Source organism: Saccopteryx leptura, chromosome 3 (assembly GCF_036850995.1).
Source record: "Saccopteryx leptura isolate mSacLep1 chromosome 3, mSacLep1_pri_phased_curated, whole genome shotgun sequence".
NCBI lineage: Eukaryota > Metazoa > Chordata > Mammalia > Chiroptera > Emballonuridae > Saccopteryx > Saccopteryx leptura.
This window is the reverse complement of record NC_089505.1, coordinates 171,672,912-171,695,108: the sequence shown is the minus strand read 5'-3', so window position 1 is coordinate 171,695,108 and position 22,197 is coordinate 171,672,912. Positions and strand designations below refer to the sequence as shown.

The window sequence follows — 22,197 nt, the reverse complement described above, 5'->3', positions numbered from 1 at the left end:
ACATAGGGCACCCTGATGGAAGTAAACAAGCCATGGGGCACAGCTGATCATCACTCCTGCCAAGTAGTCATTGGCTCATGGGCTGGCTGCAGATAAGGGAAATTGGGGACAATTGACTGCAAGGTACAGACAATACACAGTGTTTTGGGGTTGTTTTTTTTTTTTAAGAATCCAAAAATATTACATCTATTTATTTTTGAATAAGGTCCCATGATAAGATAGATTGGTACATCTTTTCTTTTCTTTTCTTTTTTTTTCGTTATAAAATAACTTTATTTCCAAAAAACAGTAAGGCTGAAGACCGGATTGAGCCTGTTGGCCATGGTTTGCTGAACTTAAGGAAAATACAGACCTCCCCCTGAACAAGAAGGAATTCTGCCAGCAGAATTCATTCAAATTGAAGTGCTTTCCCTGGGTCTCCAGCTTGCTGGTCTACCTTGCAGACTTTGCACTTGCACTTGCTAACCTCTACAATCATGTAAGCCATTTTCTAAAAATAAGTCAATCTCTCTATACCCCACTCCTTCACTCCCTCTCTCTCCCCCATACATGTATATGTGTGTGTATATGTGCATGTGTATACAGTGCCCATATATATAAACATAAATATACACACTCACATACCTTTGCAGAACTGTGACTAGTACAGGTTATTTAACATATTCAACAACAGATGTGAATGGTATAAGCATCTATCAGTCAGAACACTCTTAAAAATTATAAAAATAATTATAATACTATTGATAACAACTTAATCTCTCAGAAAATGTGGTAATCCAAAAAAGGAAGTTCCCTTATACCCAAACAAAAATATAATGTCATGTGAAATCTTAACAAAAGTTAATTCCCCAAATATTCTTGCTTATTATTTTTTTTATAAATAAATTTTTATTTTAATGGGGTGACATCAATAAATCAGGGTACATATATTCAAAGAAAACATGTCCAGGTTATCTCGTCATTCAATTCTGTTGCATACCCATCACCCAAAAAGAGATTGTCCTCCGTCACCTTCTATCTAGTTTTCTTTGTACCCCTCCCCTTCCCCCTCCCCCTCTCCCTCCTTTCGTCCCCCCACCCCCCATAACCACCACACTCTTGTCCATGTCTCTTAGTTTCGTTTTTATGTCCCACCAATGTAGGGTATCCTGCAGTTCTTGTTTTTTTCTGATTTACTTATTTCACTTCATATAATGTTATCAGGATCCCACCATTTTGTTTTAAGTGATCTAATGTCATCATTTCTTATGGCTTAATAGTATACCATGGTGTATATGGGCCACATCTTCTTTATCTAGTCTTCTATTAAAGCCTTTAAGCAAACTCTTGGCCAATACAGCAAGAATCCATAAAAGAGTAGGGTCCTTAACATGTTCACCAAGTCCAAGTTGGCCCCAACACCATGCCAAATCCCTGAAAAATGCACCCCAACCCCAGTTCAGTCTGTTAGGAGCTGTCCCAAGGAGCAGGAGTCCAGGAAAAGTCCACATCCAGGAAAAGTCCGCATGGCACTGGAATTGTTGTCACAATTCTATACTTTGCAGCTCACGTCCAAGTCCCAATGACCGCTGCTTGTAGCTGGTAATGATTCAGGTAGACTGGAAAAGCCAACTGCAGCATGTGTGGAGATGGAGCTTCTGTTTTCCTCTGCCTGGAGAGATGAGATAAGGTTGCTTTTCCCTGGAGCTCTGTGACTGTGGCTTGGTAAAGAGAACCTTGGGATACACTAAGCTGGGTGGCAAAGGTAGATTCATAATAGAAGTTGGCAAAAGTGGGAAAGAGAGAGCTCTAAATTAGGAGTAGGTCCCAGCCTGAAATATGAGTGGGGCATTGAGGCAGGAAGAAAAAAGGAAACACTATATATTAAACAAAGCAGCAGAAAATAGGACTATCAACACTCACGACAGAGATCTTCGAAGGAAGAATAAAAAACCTGACTATTCAGGCCAGACATAGTTAAGTGGCTCTTGTGCAAATGAGATCAGTTTACCTGCTTCTTGGAAGAAATACCCTAGGCTCGTCCACAGTGCCATAGATGGGGCTGATGGCCCTGGGCCCCTTCAGCCTTCAGTGGCAAACCCCAGCATTCTGGGCAAGGTTAGGTCATAGGTGGCTGGAGCAGGGCTGGAAGAGACTGAACCCTCCCTTAGAGGAGCGAGGGGGAAGCCTACCTTCCAGTGTCCCTGTTTCCTCACAGCAGAGGCATGTAAGTCTGGCAGGCTTTAGCTCAATGACTTTCCTTTCCACTATTGAAGCAGGACCCAGATGGCATCCTATGAGACCCCTTTGGGGCATTGGAGCCTTTAAGGGCATATCCTAAAAGCTGGTAGTTCCCTGATCTTTATTGGGCTTTTTCTGCCTCTAGGTATCTTAAAAGCCATGCTCAGAAGATCTCGCTGAGGGGTTTGAGGATCCCCATCCGCCTATATAAATCTTTTCCATATATCTGGAGCTATTTGGAAAAAGACAAAACAGTGTTATTAGCTGGATCAAATAAAGAAGGTAGTAGTTTGCAGGCGAAAAAGATTTGGTGTCTCCTCTTCATCAGCATTCAAAAGAAATTTAATTTTTTTTTTAAGTAAAAAGCATGATATGGTAGACCCGTAGGAGTTCCAGGATATGACTATGCCCTTTAAAATTTTTTTTTAAATTGACCTTAAAATATTTGCTGGGTATACTTTAATAATACCTTAACTTTAAAGATTGTAAGAATGACAAAATACAGTAAATGCTTTTGCTACATATGCAGGAGCATTGTCAGTTTAACCAGTTTAGGAAATTCAATAACAGAACAATGCATACAGACAATGAGCTATAACATGCTTAGCAGCCTCTCTTGTTCTGACAGAGTTTACTATAAATCCAGAATATGTATCCACTGGACATAGGACTGTTTGCCAAATGAAGTTATATGAGTAACATCCATTTGCCAAAGTTGTCCTGGTAGGGGTCCTTGAAGGTTAACTCCAAATGAAGGGGCAGATTGTAGTATAGGACTCCTTGGACAGGATTTCCCAATCTGCTGTGCTGCTTCCCGAGCAAGTTGAAACTGTTTACACAGGGCTGCAGCGTTCTGGTGATGAATAGTATGATACTGAATTGCTCGATCTGTCATGGTTGCTCCAAATAATTTTCTTTTGGGTAGCTTGATCAACAAGGGCATTCCTAGACCCTGGCCGGTTGGCTCAGTGGTAGAGCATCGGCCTGGTGTGCAGGATTCCCGGGTTCGATTCCCGGCCAGAGCACACAGTAGAAGCACCCATCTGCCTCTCCAACTCTCCTTCCTCTCCTTCCCCCTCTCCTTCCTCTCTGTCTCTCTCTTCCCTTCCCACAGCCAAGGCTCCACCGGAGCAAAGCCACCCTGGGCGCTAAGGATGGCACCTTGGCCTCTGCCTCAGGCGCTAGAATGGCTCTGGTTGCAACAGAGTAACACCCCAGATGGGCAGAGCATTCCCCCCTGGTAGGCGTGCCGGGTGGATCCCGGTCGGGCGCATGTGGGAGTCTGTCTGACTGCCTCCCCATTTCCACCTTCAGAAAAATACAAAAAAAAAAGAAAAGAAAAATAAAAGGGCATTCCCTTGTGCTAAAGCTCCAGGGAGCATGGAGTGAGCTCGAGTATGTCCTATGAAACATGGAGCTCTATGTTGACATACAAATCTTTGAAGAAGGAGGAACTGCTAAACAGTACACAGTTCTTGATTGGGTAGCAGCTACATGGTCTGTGAGTACAAATGGGATTCTGGGAAACTGCTCGAGGAAGTATTTGCCTCTGTCAAAATGGATTCATGTGTGTATGTTTCACCTTCCATCTATAAGATTCTTTTAGGTAATTATCGTCCTATCCACAGGCTACCCTCCCTATCTCTTCTACTTTCCTTTCCTTTTTCCCTCCTACAGTTCTGAGAGTAATTTCTACAGTCATAGAAAGAAAGTTTTAACTCAAACTTTACATAAATTCACTTTTATTTCTCTGAGAACAATTAATGTAATCTTACAAAACCTAAAACTGAACTCTATTTTTCTCTCTGCCTTTCTGCTTTTATGTTAGAACAATACTGTGCAGGGAAAAAATGTTCACCCTCACCTCAGCTCACACCATATGCAGAAACAAATTTAAGATGAATCATAGTCTAGTCTTAAATGTTAGCCAAGTATCACAAAGTTCCTAAAAAAACATAGAAGAATATCTTTATACTTTTGGGGTAGATGAAGAGTTCTCAAACAAAATATAAAATTCACTCTACATATAAGAAAAAAATAAAAAAATAACCTAATCAGAATTAAAATCTTTTAAAATTTTTGTTTGTTAATTTTAGTGAGAGAAAGGGGGAGAGAGAGATACAGGAACATCAAGCTATTCCTGTATGTGCCCTGATTGGAGACCCAAACAGACCTACTCAAAGGCACATTGTAATGAAATTATCACAAATCACTGCCAAAGAAAAAATCCTCAAGGCAGCTGGGAAAAGAAGAATACAACATATAAAGGAAGGCTCATTAAGCTATCAGCAGATTTCTCAGCAGAAATTCTACAAGCCAGAAGAGTGTGGACCCCAATATTTAAAGTACTGAAAGAGAAGAACTTCTAGTCAAAAATATTATATCCATCAAAGCTATCCTTCAAATATGAAGTAGAAATAAAAACATTCACAGATCTAGAGAAGATAAGGAAATTTATCACCAGAAAACCCCCACTTCAGGAAATACTAAAGGGGATTATCTGACCAGACACAAAGAACAAAACAAAACAAAACCACAAGTAAAAGCTCCAATAAACTCACAATACAAAGAACAAAACAAAACAAAACCACAAGTAAAAGCTCCAATAAACTCACAATACAAAGAAGGATAATCTTTGACAACAAAAACAAAAAAGGGGAGAGGACAAAGATTAGCAGTAGCAAAGGAGGATAGAGTGCAGAAGTACTCATGAGATAATGGACTACAGTGAATATGATATATAATTCTTTAATTACTTAATGGTAACCACCCCTGAAAATACCACTACTGAAACACATAGCTTAAAAAAAAGAAGAAACAGAGGAAAGAAGTATGGAATACCACCAAACCAAAGCAAATGACAGAAAACAAAAGAGAAGAACAAAACAAGAAACAGAGCTATCAGAAAGCAATATATAAAATAGTAATAGGAAACCCTCAAGTGTCAATCATTACATTAAATATAAATGAATTGAACTCACCAATAAAAAGGCTGAGTGGCAGAGTGATTCAAAAAAGAAAACCCAACTGTATGCTGCCTTCAAGAAATACATCTAAGCTACAAGTATAAAAACAAATTCAAAGTGAAAGGTTGGAAAACGATTCTCCAAGCAAATAAAATCCAAAGAAAAGCAAGTGTAGCCATACTCATATCTAACAATGCTGACTACAAGAAAAAAAAAAGTAACCAGAAAAAAAGATGGTCATTTCATAATGATAAAAGGGACATTGAGTCAAAAAGACATAATATTTCTTAATATAAATGCACCAAACCAAGGAGCACCAAAGTATATAAAACATCTACTAACTGATCTAAAATTAAAACCAACAAAAATACAATCATACTTGGAGACCTCAATACACTACTGATGGTTCTAGATCATTCATCCAAACAGGAAATCAATAAAGAAATATTGACCTTAAACAAAACACTAGAACAATTAAATATGACAATAAAACATCTACTGGGCATTTCATCTCAAAACATCAGAGTATACAATTTCTCCAGTGTACATGGAACATTTCTCAAGAATTGACCATATGTTTGGCCACAAAACTAACATCAACAAATTCAAAAAGATTAAAATTATACCAAGCATAAAGCTCTGATCATAGAGCTTTGAAACTAGGTCAAAGAAGAAATAAAAGCAGAGATCTAAAGATATATACAGACAAATGAAAATGACAACACTACTCTGGGATGCAGTGAAAGAAATAAGAGGGAAGTTCATATCATCACAGGCTTATATGAACAAACAATAGAAAGCCTAAGTAAACAACTTAACATCACATCTTAAGGAACTAAAATAAAAGGAACAAAAGCAACCCAAAACAAACAGAAAAAAGGAAATAATAAAAATTAGAGCAGAAATAAATTAGACAACAGAAAAACTATAGAAAAAATTAATAAAATAAGGAACTAGTTCTTTGAAAAGATCAACATAATTGACAAACCCCTGGCAAGACTCACTAAGGAAAAAAGAGAAAGGACTCATATAAACAATCCAAAATGATAGAGGAGAAATTGTGACAGATATCATAGATATATAAAAGATTGTTGTCGAATACTATGAAAAACTATATGCCATTAAATTTAACAATTTAGAAGAAATGGAAAAATTCCTAGAATAATGCAATCTTCCTAGATTGAATCATAAAGAAACAGAAAGCCTGAACAGACCCACAAGCAGGGAGGAAATAGAAACAACTATCAAAAACCTCCCAAAAAATAAAAGTCCAGACCACATGGCTATACTAGTGAATTCTACCAAACATTCAAAGAAGATTTGGTTCCTATCCTTCTAAAAGTCTTCAAAAAAATTGAAGAAGAAGCAATACTTCCAAACACACTTTATGATGCCAACATAACCCTCATACGAAAACCTGGCAAGTACAACACAAAAAAAGCAAACTACAGACCAATATCTCTAATGAATACAGATGCAACAATCATAAACAAAATACTAGCATATCGAATAATACAACACATTAAAAAAAATTCACCGTGATCAAGTGAGATTCACAACAGAAACACAAGGATGGTTCAACATATGTAAAACGGTTAATGTAAAGCACCATATCAACAAAACAAAGAACAAAAACCATATGACCTTATCAATAGATGCAGAAAAGCCATTTGATAAAATACATCATTTTATGTGTAAAACACCAAATAAAATGGATATAAAAGGAAAATATCTCAACATATAAAGGCCATTTATGACAAACCATCAGTTAACATCATATTAAATGGCAAAAAAATGAAAACTTTTCCTCTAAAATCAGGAACAAGACAAGGCTGTCCACTCTTTCCACTCCTATTCAACATAGTGCTGGAAGTTCTAGACAGAGCAATCAGACAAGAGAAAAAAATAAAAAGTATTCATATTGCGAAAGAAGAAGTAAAAGTTTCACTTTTTGCAGATGATATGATCCTGTATATAGAAAACCCCAAAGATGCTACATAAAGGATATTAGAAACAATAAACCAATACAGTAAGGTCGCAGAATACAAAATTAACATACAGAAGTCTATTTCTATTACTTTCTTATATGCCAACAATAAAACTTCAGAAAATAAACTAAAAAAAAATAATAATACCTTTTACAGTTGCAACAACAACAAAAAATATCTAGGAATAAATATAACAAAGAATGTAAAGGACCTATATACTGAAAACTACAAAATATTTTTAAAGGAAATCAAAAAAGACACAATGAAATAGAAGAATATTCCTTATTCTTGGATAGGAAGAATAAATATAGCTAAAATGGCCATATTACTCAAAGCAATATACAAATTTAATGCAATTCCAATCAAAATTCCAATGTCATTTAAAAAAAATATAGAACAAAAAATCATTGGGATTATAGGGAACTATAAAAAAACCCAAATAACCAAAATAATCCTAAGGAAAAAAAAAGTTGGGGGCATTACAATATCCAACTTCAAATTATACTACAGAGACATGATAATCAAAACAGCATGGTATTGGCAGAAAAATAGACACACAGACCAATAGAAAGGAATAGATAGCCCAGAAATAAAACCACGTATATATGTTCAAATATCTATGACAAAGGGGTCAAAAACACACAATGGAGAAAAGAAAGCCTCATCAATAAATGGTGCTGGGAAAACTGGAAAGCCACATGCAAAAGAATGAAACTTGACTATAGTTTGTCTCTTTGCACAGAAATTAATTCAAAATGGGTCAAAGACCTAAATATAAAATCTGAAACAATAAAGTACATAGAAGAAAACAGGTACTAAACTCATGGACCTTGGCCATAAAGAACATTTTATGAATTTGACTCCAAAGGCAAGGGAAGTAAAGGCAAAGATAAATGAATGGGACCACATCAGACTAAGAAGCTTCTGCACAGCAAGAGAAACTGAGAACAAATCAAACAAACAACCAACTAAATGGGAGATGATATTTGCAAACAACAGCTCAGATAAGGGCCTAATACCCAAAATATACAAAGAACTCAAAAAACTCAACAACAAACATGCAAACAATCCAATAAAAAAATGGGAAGAGGACATGAACAGACACTTCTCCCAGGAAGAAATATAAATGGCCAACAGATATATGAAAAGATGCTCTTCTTCATTAGTTATTAGAGAAATGCAGATCAAAACTACAATGAGATACCACCTCACCCCTGTTAGATTAGCTATTATCAACAAGATAGGTAATAACAAGTGTTTGAGAGGCTGTGGAGAAAAAGGAACCCTCATCCACTTTTGGTGGGAATGTAAAGTAGTACAACCATTATGGAAGAAAGTATGGTGGTTCCTCAAAAAATTAAGAATAGAACTACCATATGACCCAGCAATCCCTCTACTGGGTATATACCCCCAAAACTCAAAAACATTGGTACATAAGACACATGCAGCCCCATGTTCATCACAGCATTGTTCACGGTGGCCAAGACATGGAAATAGCTGAAATGCCCTTTAATAGATGATTGGATAAAGAAGATGTAGTACATATATACTATGGAGTACTACTCAGCCATAAGAAATGATGACATAGTATCATTTACAACAACATGGATGGACCTTGATAACATTATACTGAGTGAAATAAGTAAATCAGAAAAAACTAAGAACTGTATGATTCCATACACAGGTGGGACACAAAATTGAGACTAATGGACATCGATAAGAGTGCATTGGTTACCAAGGGGAGGGGAAAGGAAGAAAGGGAGAGAGGTGGGGAGAGGGAGAGGGGCATAAAGAGAAACAAATAAAAGGTGATGATGGAGGATGATTTGACTTTGGTTGATGGGTATACAACATAATCGAATTTCAAAATGATATGGAGATGTTTTCTCTAAATCTATGTACTCTCATTGACCAATGTCACCTTGTTAAAATTAATTGTCTAAATAAAATAATAAAGAAAAGAAAAATAATATGTTCCTCAAAAATTAAAAATAGAACTACCATAAGATCCAGTATTTCCAATTCTGAATATTGATGTAAAGAAAACAAAACACGAACTCAAAAAGATATATGTACTCTTACATTCATGGCAGTATTATTTACAATAACCAGGATACAAAAACAATCTAAGTGCTTATTGACAACTGAATGGATAAAGAAAATATGACATATGTCACATTATATATAATGAAATATTATTCAGGTATGACAAGGAAATAAATCTTGCCATTTGCAACAACACCAGCTGGACTTTGAGAGCATAGGCTAAGTGAAATATGTCAGGACAGAGAAAGATGAATACCATGATCCCTCTTATATGTAATTAAAAAAAAAAAAGACAAGCTCATATATAAATAGAACAGATTGGTGGTTGTCAGAGGCAGGAGTGGGGAGAGGGGAAATGGGTAAAGGAAGTCAAAAGGTACAAACCTACAGTTATAAAATAAGTTAGTCATGAAGATTTAATGTACAGCGTAGCAACTATAGTAAATTATATGGTATTGCATATTTTTAAGTTGTTAAGAAAGTAAATCTTAAAGTTCTCATCACAAGAAAAGAAATTCTGTAATTATATATGGTGATGAATGTTAACTAGACTTAATATGGTGATTATTTCATAATATACAAATATCAAATCATGATGCTATATAACTAAAAATAATATGTTCTATGTCAGTTTATAACTCAATAAAAAAAGGAATTCAGGCCTTGGCTGGTTTTGCTCAGTGGTAGAGCATGGACCTAGCCTGTGGAAGTCCCAGGTTCAATTACCAGCCAGGGCACACAGGAGAAGTACCCATATGCTTCTCCACCCCTCTCCCTTCTCTCTCTCTCTCTCTCTCTCTCTCTCTTTCCCTTTTTCTCTCTTTCCACAGATTTGTACAACTTCTTAGAAAAAATGAGAAGAACTTTTTGCAAGTTAGATTATTTTAAGATACATAAAAATATTACATCCACATCTCTAAACAAAGGTTGGGCTGTTTAATTACTCAAAATGCACTCAGGCCACAAAGTGTGTTAATGAATTTTAGGAAGTTGTTACAACAAAAATAAACAGGGAATAGAGGCTTCTTCGTACATTTTAACTAACTAGATAATTAAGAAACAAAAGTAAACATTCTCAGCGAATTTTAGGGTTATTCAAGGAGCTTCAGAATAATAATGCTATGGAATACAATGTATTATTCAAACAAATTCAGTGTTGATAACTGTCCTGAGTGTTAACAGTAGTCACGGAAATTTCCTCCTCTCTTGTTTGATGTTTACAGCAAAGAATCAAAGAACAGAAAATTTTTGCCAACAACTCTACAGACAATGGATTGCTAAACTTTTTCTCAGAATCAGAGCTATTCTTGTGGTTTAAAACAATTCATATTATTTTAATTACTCATTTTTAAAAGCACGTTGTGCTACAAAACTTGTGGCTGTAATCTTTTTCCAGTTTACAAAATGAGCAAAAAATATTATAGTAAGCCACTGAATTTTCCAGACTGGATTTTCCAGACTGTTTTTCAGAACTACAAACTGCCAGTCCTCTCTATGTCATCTGAAATAATCCAAAGCTTGTTCACCCAGTACATATCCCCAAATTTCCAGTTTGAACAAATAAACATCTGATGAAGAGCCAAACCCAAAACAGCCTGACTGGCCTTTTATCAACATAGAATTGCCTAGAATGAAAACTAATTCCTTCAGGAACCCCAGGCCAGGTCATAGTTATTTCACTCATTAAGGTGTGCAACATACCAGAGAGCTATTGTACTCATTCATTTGTTCATTCATTCATTTATTCATTCACATATCAAGTACTATTGGCAGAAATCAAGACCCCTGTCACAGTGAGATTTATATTTTGGTGGGTATGACAGGAAACAAGTATGTGAACAAAAAAAAAGACAATTTCAGTAACAATTTATGAAGATTTAATCTCAAATTCCTTCTAATTAGTTGTGTGAACTCAGTCATATTTCAAATATTTTTTACTATTATTAATATTTAAGTTGTCAATGAAACAACAGTTCTTCTAGGCTTTGTGTGATGATAAAATTATATTGTGCAACAAAGTGCTTGGGAACTAATATGTGGTTCATTTGCATAAGATATATGCTAGGATGTCTGCAGTGCTATTTGTAATGTGGAAAAAAGAAAATAACCCACTCTGGCCAGATAGCTCAGTTAGTTAGAGCATTGTCCTGAAGTACAGAGGTTGTGAGTTCGGTCCCCGGTCAAAGCACATACAGGAATAGATGTTTCTGTCTTTTTCCTGCTCTCTCGTTTCCTTGCTCTAAAACCAATAAAATAAACATTTAAAAAAATTAAAAGAAATAGCCCAAGTCCCTCAGGAGAAAGTGGGATGGATGAATGATATATGTTATATTCATGTGGTGCAATGCTGCCCAGCTGTTAAATGCACATGGGAGAGAAACAAACAAACAAAAACAAAACCTTAAAATATAATTTGAGTAAAAAATGTGGCAGAAAATATATAATATAATATTAACAATAGAATATTCATAAACATGTAAGTATATGTGCAGCAATATTTTTTAAAAGACAAGAAAAACATATATCAAATTCATGTTGATGAATGTACCCTGAGAGAAGAAAAGAACAATATAACTAGGAAGAGGATAGGAGATGTGGAAGAATATTGCTCTTTTATCTAAAGGTATTTTATTTTTAAAATAAAGCACATGCTAAGTTGAATTAAAAGTAGTAAGAGGAGATGTTCTTGGGGAGATATCTGTTGCATGGATAATTAAGATACCAAATGAAACAGAGGCTTTGTGAAAGGAAAATTCTTTGTATATTTGTGGCCATCCTTCTTACAAGCAGTTACTTTAAGTTTGTTTGACAGTTTGTTTTCTCTAACATAGCAAGATTCTGTGGAATGAATGTGCCATTGGCTTTCAGTTTGCTCCTGTTTTTGAGGTAAAACAGACTTAGGATAATCAAGTAGATTTTCTCAATATTTCATTTTATTGTAGCTGTAGGACCCTGATGGCGAACCTTTTATAAAAACCGCCCACTTTTGCAGTGCTGGTCAACCTGGTCCCTCCCGCCCACTACTTGGCCACGATTGGCACACCATGAAAGCTGGACCGCCCACTAGTGGGCGGGAGGGATCAGGTTGACCAGCACTGCAGAAGTGGGCAGTTTTGGGGTTTTTTTTCAGAGAGAGGTATAGATAGGAACAGACAGAAAGGGAGAGAGATGAGAAGCATCAGTCATCAGTTTTTCATTGTGACACCTTAATTGTTCATTGATTGCTTTCTTATATGTGCCTTGACCGTGGGCCTTCAGCAGACCGAGTAGCCCCCTGCTCAAACCAACAACCTTGAGTCCAAGCTGTTGAGCTTTGCTCAAACCAGAAGAGCCCATGCTCAAGCTGGCGACCTCGGGGTCTCAAACCTGGGTCTTCCGCATCCCAGTCCGATGCTCTATTCACTGCACCACCACCTGGTCAGGCCTAGTGGGCAGTTTTTATAAAATGGTTTCCCATCACAGTTGTAGGACATGGTATAAAAATGAACCTGGAAAGAAGTTTCACATGTTATACAAAAATATCTATTTAAACTGGACCACAGACTTAAATATGAAACATAAAACCCAGATAAATTGGCTTTCATCAAAATTAAAAACTTTTGGTCCGTGAAAGACCCTTTTAAAAGTATAAATAAACAAGCTACAGACTTGGAGAAAATATTTGCAAAGGAGGTTCTTGAATTGCTCAATTATAATTTTATTTTTTGAAGGACATTTAGATTCTAGTTTAATCACTTCATAATTTTTAGAACACCTGGTGGAATGTAATCTTTTTTTTAATTAAGATATAATTGACAGCCTGACCAAGCAGTGGTGCAGTGGATGGAGTGTTGGCCTGGGACTCTGAGGACCCAGGTTTGAAATTTTGAGGTTGCCAGTTTAGTGCGACCTTTTCTTTCTTCTTTTGTCTTGCCTGTCTTTATGAGCCACGAATAAATTGGAAGGGCCCACCATCCTCCAGCTCCACAGTTCCTTTACTGCCTGAATGAATTCAATGTGAATCTACATGGCCACGGCCACCAGCCTTGCACTAAGTTTAGGTATATTAAAGAGGAGGTGAAGAGACTAACCAGAGAATATTAGTAGTAGAACATTCCACTAGAGAGAATTTGTGGTGTGCCGATAACCCCCATCCTTGCTTTCTCCGTATACTTTCTCTATAGTAAGATGAGTGGTATTACTTTCCCTCTCCCTCTATAACCTAAGTAGAGCTAGAACTTCAAAGGTCCTCTTGAAAGCTAGCATGTGCATCTTGGAATTTTCAGACTCTAAGATTTGTGCCTAAGTCATGTCTGAAAATATCTAAAATCAGAGGCTGGGTAAAGTACATTGTGGCAATAGAAAGAAAGGAGAGAATAAGAGCTTCCAGGCCAGGTGGGTGTACATACATTTTTCTCTTGGGAAGATCACTAAGGAAGTTTCTAGACCTGAGTAATTACCGTTACTGTATTTTTCTCTCCATAAGAAGCACCTGACCATAAGACACACCTAGGGTTTTAAGGAGGAAAATAAGAAAAAAAATATTCTGAACCAAATGGTATTAAAATGTTTACTAAAATACCATCTTTTTCATTCCACAGGATGCACGGGCATTTCCCCTCCACTTTTGGAGAGGAAAGTGTGTCTTATGGAATGAAAAATACAGTCTGTGTAAATTCATATATATATATATATATATATATATATATATATATATATATATATATATTATAACAGTATGCAGTTGATGTGCTAACAATAATTTTGATTAAATACTGTTTCAGGATCATATCTTAAGGTAACCATTTCAAATTCCTTCGCTGTTCTTTTCTTCTAGTTTCATTGAGATATCATTGAAATATAACACTGTATTAGTTTAAGGTGTACAGCATAATGATTTAATAGATGTACACATTGCAAAATAATTACCACAATAAGTTTGTTCAACATCTATTGCCTCACATAGTTACAAATTAATTTTTCTTCTTTTTTATATTAATTTTAATGGGGTGACATTGATAAATTAGGGTACATATGTTCAGAGAAAACATCTCTAGGTTATTTTGACATTTGATTATGCTGCATTCTCATCACCCAAAATCAAATTGTCTTCTATCACCTTCTAACTGGTTTACTTTGTGCCTCTACCCTCCCAAACCCCCTCCCTCTCTGGCCCCCCCACCCTGTAACCCCCACACTCTTGTCCATGTCTCTGAGTCTCATTTTTATGTCCCACCTATGTATGGAATCATATAGTTCTTAGTTTTTTCTGATTTACTTATTTCACTCAGTATAATGTTATCAAGGTCCACCCATGTTGTTGTAAATGATCCGATGTCATCATTTCTTATGGCTGAGTAGTATTCCATAGTATATATGTACCAAAGTTTTTTAATCCACTCGTCCACTGACAGACACTTGGGCAGTTTCCAGATCTTTGCTGTTGTGAACAATGCTGCCATAAACATGGGGTTGCATTTCTCCTTTTGGAACAGTTCTATGGTGTTCTTGGGGTATATTCCTAAAAGTGGGATAGCTGGGTCAAAAGGCAGTTCGATTTTCAGTTTTTTGAGGAATCTCCATACTGTTTTCCACAGTGGCTGCACCAGTCTGCATTCCCACCAGCAGTGCAGGAGGGTTCCCTTTTCTCTATATCCTCGCCAGCACTTATTCTGTGTTGTTTTGTTGATGAGCACCATTCTGACTGATGTGAGGTGATATCTCATTGTGGTTTTAATTTGCATTTCTCTAATGATTAGTGATGTTGAGCCTTTTTCATATGCCTATTGGCCATCTGTATGTCCTCTTTGAAGAAGTGTCTATTCATTTCTTTTGCCCATTTTTGGATTGGATTGTTTATATTCCTGGTATTGAGTTTTACAAGTTCTTTATAAATTTTGGTTATTAACCCCTTATCAGACGTACTGTAAAATATATTGTCCCATTGTGTAGTTTGTCTTTTTATTCTGTTCTTATTGTCTTTAGCTGTGCAGAATCTTTTTAGTTTGATATAGTTCAATTTGTTTATCCTGTCTTTTATTTCACTTGCCTGTGGAGATAAATCAACAAATATATTGCTGTGAGAGATGTCAGAAAACTTACTGCCTATGTTTTCTTCTAAGAAGCTTAGGTTTTCATGGCTTACATTTAAGTCTTTTATCCATTTTTGAGTTTATTTTTGTGAATGGTATAAGTTGGTGGTCTAGTTTCATTTTTTTGCAGGTAGCTGTCCAATTTTCTCAACATCATTTATTGAATAGATTGTCTTTACTCCAATGTATGCTCTTACCTCCTTTGTCAAATAGAAGTTGTCCATAAAAGTGTGCGTTTATTTCTGGGTTTTCAGTTTTGTTCCATTGATCTGTATGCCTGTTCTTATGCCAGTACCAGGCTGTTTTGAGTACAATGGTCTTAAAGTATAACTTGATATCTGGAAGTGTGATATCTCCCACTTTATTCTTCCTTTTCAAGATTGCTGAGACTATTCATGTTCTCTTCTGGTTCCGTATAAATTTTTGGAATATGTGTTCTATATATATCTTTGAAGTAAGTCATTGGTATTTTAATTGGTATTGCACTGAATCTATAAATTGCTTTGGGTAATATCGACATTTTAATGATGTTTATTCTTCCTAACCAGGAGCACGGTATATGCATCCACTTGTTTGTATCTTCCCTGATTTCTTTTATCAATGTTTTATAATTTTCCAAGTACAAGTCTTTAATTTCCCTGGTTAAATTTATGCCTAGGTACTTTATTTTTTTGGATGCAATGGTAAAGGGGATTGCTTCCTTAATTTCTCTTTCTGACAGTTTATTGTTAGTGTATAAAAATGCCTCTGATTACTGAGTATTAATTTTATATCCTGCCACCTTGCTGAATTCATTTATCAGGTCCAGTAGTTGTTTGACTGAAACTTTAGAGTTTTCTATATACAATATCATATCATCTGCAAATAATGATAGTTTTACTTCTTCTTTTCCAATTTGGATGCCTTTTATTTCCTTTTCTTGTCTGATTGCTGTGGCTCGGACTTCCAGAACTATGTTGAATAAGAGTGGTGAAAGGGGACACCCCTGCCTTGTTCCTGATCTTAAGGGGATTGCTTTTAATTTTTGCCCATTGAGTATGATGTCGGCTGTGGGTTTGTCATAGATGGCCTTTATTATGTTGAAGTATGTTCCCTGTATTCCCACTTTGCTGAGAGTTTTTATCATAAATGGGTGCTGGATTTTATCAAATGCTTTTTCTGCATCTATTGAAATTATCGTGTGGTTTTTCTCCTTCCTTTTGTTTATGTGATGAATCACATTGATTGATTTGTGAATATTGTACCAGCCTTGCATCCCCAGAATAAATCCCACTTGATTATGGCATATGATTTTTTCATATATTGCTGGATCCGGTTTGATAATATTTTGTTGAAGATTTTAGCATCTATATTCATCAAAGATATTGGCCTATAATTTTCTTTCATAGTGTTGTCTTTGCCTGGCTTTGGAATCAGAATTACACTCACCTCATAAAAGGAGCTTGGAAGTCTTCCTTTCTCTTGAATTTTTTGAAATAGCTTGAGAAGGATAGAAGTTAGTTCTTTGAATATTTGTTAGAATTCACTTGTGAAGTGATCAGGCCCAGGACTTTTCTTTGTTGGGAGTTTTTTGATAACTGTTTCAATCTTATTTGTTCTAATTGATCTGTTTAAGTTTTCTGATTCTTCCAGATTAATTTTTGGAGGATTATATGTTTCAAGGAATTTGTCCGTTTCATCTAGGTTGTCTAGTTGTTTGGCATACAGTTCTTCATAGTATTTTCTTACAATATTTTGTATTTCTGTTGTGTCAGTTATTTCTCCACTCTGATTTCTATTTTTATTTATTTCAGTCCTCTCTCTTTTTTCTTCGTGAGTCTGGTTAAAGGTTCATCGATCTTGTTTACCTTTTCAAAGAACCAGCTCCTGGTTTCATTGATCCTCTGTATTGTTTCTTTAGCCTCTATGTCATTTAATTCTGCTCTGATCTTTATTATTTCTTTCCTTCTATTAGCTCTGGGCGTTACTTGCTGTTCTTTTTCTAGTTATTTTAGATGCAGTGTCAAGTTGTTTATTTGAGCTTTTTCTAGCTTCTTGAGGTATGCCTGTAATGCTATGAACTTCCCTCTCAGGACTGCTTTTGCCGTGTCCCCTAAATGTTGAGTTAATGTATACTCATCATTCGTTTCTAGGAATTTTTAAATTTCTTCTTTGATCTCATTGTTAACCCATTCATTATTTAATAACATGCTATTTAGATTCCAAGAGTTTGAGTGTTTTTCAGTTTTTCTGTTGTGGTTGATTTTTAGTTTCATGCCATTGTGATCAGAGAAAGTGCTCGATATGATTTCAATCTTCTTAAATATGTTGAGACCTCTTTTGTGCCCTAACATGTGGTTTATCCTAGAGAATGTACCATGAGCACTTGAAAAGAATGTGTATTCTGCTGCTTTAGGGTGAAAAGTTCTGAAGATATCTATTAAATCGAGTTGGTCTAGTATGTCCTTTAAGTCTGCTGTTACTTTGTTAATTTTCTTTCTTGAGGATCTAACTAGTGATGTTAGTGGGGTATTGAAAACCCCTACTTTTATAGTATTGCTGTTGATCTTGCCCTTTAAATCCATTAAAGTCTGCTTTATATATTTAGGTGCTCTTATATTAGGTGCGTAGACATTTATAATGGTTATATCTTCCTGTTGGATTGCTCCCTTTATCATTATGTAGTGACCTTCTTTATCTCTTACTATAGTCTTTGTTTTAAAGTCCATTTTGTCTGATATAAGTGTTGCTACCCCAGCTTTTTTTTCATTTCCATTTGCGTGAAATATTTTCTTTCATCCTTTTATCTTCAGTCTATGTGCATCTTTCGTTTTAAGGTGTGTCTCTTGTAAACAGCATATGTATGGGTCCTGTCCTCTTATCCATGCAGCTACCCTATATCTTTTGATTGGATCATTTAATCCATTTACATTTAAGGTTATTGTTGATATGTAATTGTTTATTGCCATTTTATTCTTTAAAACTGTATTCTCTTTTGCTATATTCTTTTTCTCCTTTGATTAATTTTTCTTTTTATGAGAACTTTTATAATCTACTTTTTGTCAACTTTCAAATATATAATACAGTACCAAAAATTAGATCATAAATGTTCTGCTTTTATGCTACTGGAAGTCAGTACCTTTTCATCACCTTCATCCATTTTTGCCCATTCCCCTATACCAGGAGTCCCCAAACTACGGCCCGCAGGCCGCATGCGGCCCCCTGAGGCCATTTATCCGGCCCCTGCCACACTTCTGGAAGGGGCACCTCTTTCATTGGTGGTCAGTGAGAGGAGCATAGTTCCCATTGAAATACTGGTCAGTTTGTTGATTTAAATTTACTTGTTCTTTATTTTAAATATTGTATTTTATTTAAATATTGTATTTTTTTACTTTAAAATAAGATATGTGCAGTGTGCATAGGGATTTGTTCATAGTTTTTTTATAGTCCGGCCCTCCAATGGTCTGAGGGACAGTGAACTGGCCCCCTGTATAAAAAGTTTGGGGACCCCTGCCCTATACTGTAGTCGTCTTCAAAGGAGCTCTGCCCAAGACACTGATCCAAGCAGCCAAGACTCACTTTTATTTTCGCAGCCTGCTCCCCTCATGTTTTCAAATTGCAGGCATTACATTTTGATTCAACTCACTAAAAAGGAAAAGGTAATTTTTTTCCAGAAGTTTCTTTTATTTTCTGTGGAGGAAATATCTCCCAAAAGCTACCAATGGCTCTGGAAAAAAAAATGCAGAGGAAGAGAGTGACAGCAATGTATATAAACCATATTGTTATTTTATGTGTATCAATTAACTTTAATAAAAGCCAATCTGGACCCAGATAATGATGAAAAGACTATTGTAATCAGGAGAATGCTTTAATCTCAGGAGTTTCCAAGTTTGGGTATATAAGAGGAGGTAAAGAGACTAATTAGAGAAGATTAGTAATAGAAAGTTCCACTGGAGAGAGGTATTAGTGTGTTGCTATCCCCCTCACTTTCTCCTTATATCTTCTCTGTAGCAAGATGAGTGGTATTACTTGCCTTCTCCCCGCATAATCTAAGTAGAGTTAAAACTTCAAAGGTCCTCTTGAAAGCTGGCATGTGCTTCCTGGAATTTGCAGACTCTTAAAATTTGTGCCTGAGTCATGTCTAAAAATATCTGACAGCCAGAGGCTGGGTAAAGTATATTGTAGCAACAGATGGAAAGGAGAAGATAAGAGCTGTGAGCAGCCTGCCCTTCCAGGACAAGTAGGATTACATGCATTTTTCTTCTGGAAAGTTCACTAAGGAAGTTTCTAGTCCTGGGAGATATATATCTATATATCTATCTATCTATATATATGTATATATATATACATATATATGTATATCTATATATATACACAGATATACATATATATGTATATATGTATATCTATATATGTATATCTATATATATATAAAAATTTTTATTAAAGTATGTAATTGATGTGCTAACAATAATTTTGATTAAACACTGTTTTAGGATCATATCTTAAGATAATCATTTTAAAATCCTTGGCTGTTCTTTTCTTCTAGTTTCATTGAGATATCATTGATATATAACATTGTATTAGTTTAAGGTATACAGCATAATGATTTGATATATGTATATGTTGCAAAATAATTACAATAAGTTTGTTCAACATCACATAGTTACAAATTACTTTTTCCTCTTATGAGAACTTTTATGATCTACTTTTTTGTCAATTTTCAAATATAAAATACAGTACCAAAATATAGACCATAAAAGTTCTGATTTTATGGTACTTGAAGTCAGTACCTTTTCATCACCTTCACCCATTTCTGCCCAGCCCATAGACTGGAGTCATCTTGAAAGGAACTCTCCCCCAAACTTTTTAATCATACATAAGAACTTTGTTTCAGAGTATATTTCTTCTTTTAGATGTAACCTAGGTTCTGGTTGCCAGATGGGAGGAAGGTTGGGGGCTGGGTGAAAAGGAGAAGCGATTAAGTACAAATTGGCAGTTACAGAACAGTCACAGGGTTGTTGAGTACAGGATAAGGAATATCATAATAATATTATAATAATGTATGTTGCCATGTGTATACTAGACCTGTAGGGTAGAGGGGATCACTTCTTAAGTTATATAAATGTCCAACCACCATGTGGTACACCTGAAACTACTATAATATTAAATGGCAACTGTAATTGTAAAATGAACATTTTTTAAAATAAAATAAAAAACAGCCCAGTTCACTAGGTTCAATTTCTTAGTGCCAACTCCCTTCTCACCCCTACAGGCAGAATTGAGACCCACTGTGTTACTTAAAAGTTTTCTCTTTAAAGAATTGATGTGGTACATCACTAAAGTCCACATTTTGTTTACTTGACCAGTCCATGCTCTCCTGCAGTTTTATTCTTGCTTTCTGGAAATTCTGCCTCTGAATTCCTTGACTCATCACCTCCTTTTCTATCAGCAAAAAAAAAAAAAAAAAGTGCATGTCCTTCCATTTTTGATTTGGTTTCTAATTAATCTAACCCACAATTGTGAGGCTGATATCTGGCATGATATTCAGGTTCTAAACAGAACAGTCGGTACTCAGAAAAGTCAGACACAGGAGGGATGTGTGAGGGAAGAGTGGGAACAGCTGAGAACTTGTCCCTTGTCTGCTGCACCGGGACATGTAAGTTCACTCCTAAACTTAGTCTTCCATGCACAACCTCATGAAACATCAGCAACCACACGTGCACAACTGCACTTCCATACTGCAAGCACAGGCTGCCGCTAGTGGACAGGCAGAAAGAAAGGGACCTGTCCTAGAGGGGTGGTAGGCTAGTACTGGGTCCAGCCTCACAGCAGTTCAGTGTCTCTGTTGAGTCAGAGGCTGCTGCAAGGTGACCAGAGAGCATGCACCCACCCAAGGCACCACAAGCCCTGTGTGGGAGCAGGGGGAACACATCCTACATCAAATGCCTAAAGGGGCTGGTGTCCTTCCTGGGACTGATGAAGTAAACCCTATCTGATTGCAGAGGAGCTGGTGGAGTTGCTTCCCCCTCCATATTTCTCCTCTTGCCTCAGACAGTCGCTGCTCCCCCCACACATGCCATGCATTTGAGAAACTGAGAGAAAAGATGATTCTTAATTTATGGACAATTTAAATCCTAAAAGATTGACTCTAGTTATTTTTTGTATTAACAATCCTTAATATTCCAAAGATATTACAAACCTGTGTTGTATAGAATAGTTCACTCTCACTGACAACTGTTAGATAACAACTATAAGATCTAATAGTATTTGTTTATCATGCATTGTTTGTAATGTGTAGTCCACAGAAGAACATATCAGAACATCCTCTTGCATTTGCTGAGAAGCCAGGGCTTGGGCCCATGCTCACCATCACTGCAGGTGACTCTCCTGATGAGCAAACTCTGGAAACCATCCAACTACATTCAAATAAAATTATTTTATTTTATTTGTTTATTTAAAGTTATTAGCTTTGGAATTGGGTATTTCTGTACACTTACATTTAAAAACATTTTGTAACTCATCTATTGCTACCCCAAATTTTATATAGTCCATGAAACAGATTCTGTGATTGCTCCTGCTTATAACACAGCAGGAAAAGGCTCATGATCTACTCCCTGCTCTGCTCCCAATCACCTGTAGTAAAGAAGAGAAAGGGGACAGAGATAGTCTCTTAAACAAATTCATGTTATTTTCTGGCAAAAATATTTTAAACACCTTATTATTTCTTGGTAATTTGCATTTTACTGAACATAGTGACACATTTTAAAACACTGCCTAACTTGCTCTTTGTTAAAACAGTACATTAATCTGAAAAATGCTTTCTAATTAATGAACCTGTGTGTTACCAATTTATAGAATAATTAAGAATTAATCAGGCAGGAATTATTATTTATTTAGTTATTTTAGAGAGAAGAGAAGAGAGAG

General features: G+C 35.9%; 1 pseudogene; it reads left to right on the top strand.

The window, feature by feature from the left end:
* Positions 1–3,631: 3,631 nt before the first annotated feature.
* LOC136398362 (guanylate-binding protein 4-like) overlaps positions 3,632–22,197 on the top strand; it is a 44,353-nt pseudogene continuing 25,787 nt past the window's right edge.